Raw genomic sequence first — 1,356 nt, 5'->3', positions numbered from 1 at the left:
AAAAAAAAAAAAAAAAAAGAAAAAGAAAAACAGTTTACAGTAAAACAGCTAAGAACAATTCTGTAATGACTAAAAACAGGGAAATGACAGCACAAAGAAATTGTGGAAAAATTTCAGGAGAATTATTTAAAAAATCACTACTGCTTGGCTTAAAACTTCAACATGACTACTACTTATAGTTTATTTATTAGCTACCCACCTGCCTACCAAAGATTTATCAATCATCTATCATCTCTAATATCATTATATATTAAATTTAATGTACTGAAAGTTTTAAAAGTTGTCATGAAAAATTCCATAAGTCATTTGGTCACAAATAAATAAGAAGTGTTTTGGGGCGCCTGGGTGGCTCAGTCAGTTAAGCGTTCGACTTCGGCTCAGGTCAAGATCTCACGGTTCGTGGGTTCGAGCCCGGCATCAGGGTCTGTGCTGACAGCCAGCTCAGAGCCTGGAGCCTGTTTCAGAGTCTGAGTCTCCCTCTCACTCTGACCCTCCCCTGCTCACTCTGTCTCTCTCTCTCTCTCTCTCTCTCAGAAATAAATAAAACATTAAAAAAAGAGAAGGGTTTTGATAGCAAAGGCCTAATATTTCAGTGATGTTTTTGAGTATTCTGTGACTAATTGCTATCATTGTGTTTTACTGAAGTTTTCAAAAGGCACTGAAAGTATGAAGCTGGACTAATAAGAATAAAATATTAAGAAATAATACAGATGTAAGCAGTACATACAATATGCTAACACAAATGAAAATTTTTAAACCAGTCACTATTTTGGTGAGTATGAAATAAAAATGAATAACGGTCATCTCAGTCCAGGTACAGTGTCCACTTAATGGAAGGAAAACCAACCCCATCATTTCAATTGATCTATTGAATTAAAATTGTCTTAATACTGTAGGGGAGGCAAAACTTTATCCCTATCCTCTTAGGGTCTCTGACTGAGCCTGAAAAGTTGACATAAGAGTCATGAAAAGAAGAAAAGCATACAGATTTTTACATGTACATGGGAACCCTCCATATAGAACTAATGACCCAAAGCAGTGGCTCTGCTTAACCATTATCATTAGTTGAACAAAGACAGTCAACTGTGGGAAGTAACTAAAATGTATGAGGAGAATAAAGGAAGGTAAGAGTTGTTTTAAAGAGCCTGTTTATATAGTTCTCTTGATCTCTACTCCCCCTGTCTTGGTGATAAGAGAGTTTCTTCTCCCCTTCACACGGAAGTTTTATCTCCTGCTTTCAGGAAGAAAAGGAGAGGTCAGCATGTTCTTCTTGCATCCACTGTTTTTCAAATATCTTTTGGTCAAAATAATCCTTATACCAAAGTGCCATGTATTGGAGTGGAGTGCCATTCTTCA

Source organism: Hyaena hyaena, unplaced genomic scaffold, assembly GCF_003009895.1.
Source record: "Hyaena hyaena isolate Hyena2069 unplaced genomic scaffold, ASM300989v1 scaffold_642, whole genome shotgun sequence".
NCBI lineage: Eukaryota > Metazoa > Chordata > Mammalia > Carnivora > Hyaenidae > Hyaena > Hyaena hyaena.
Note: the sequence above shows the minus strand (reverse complement) of the source record.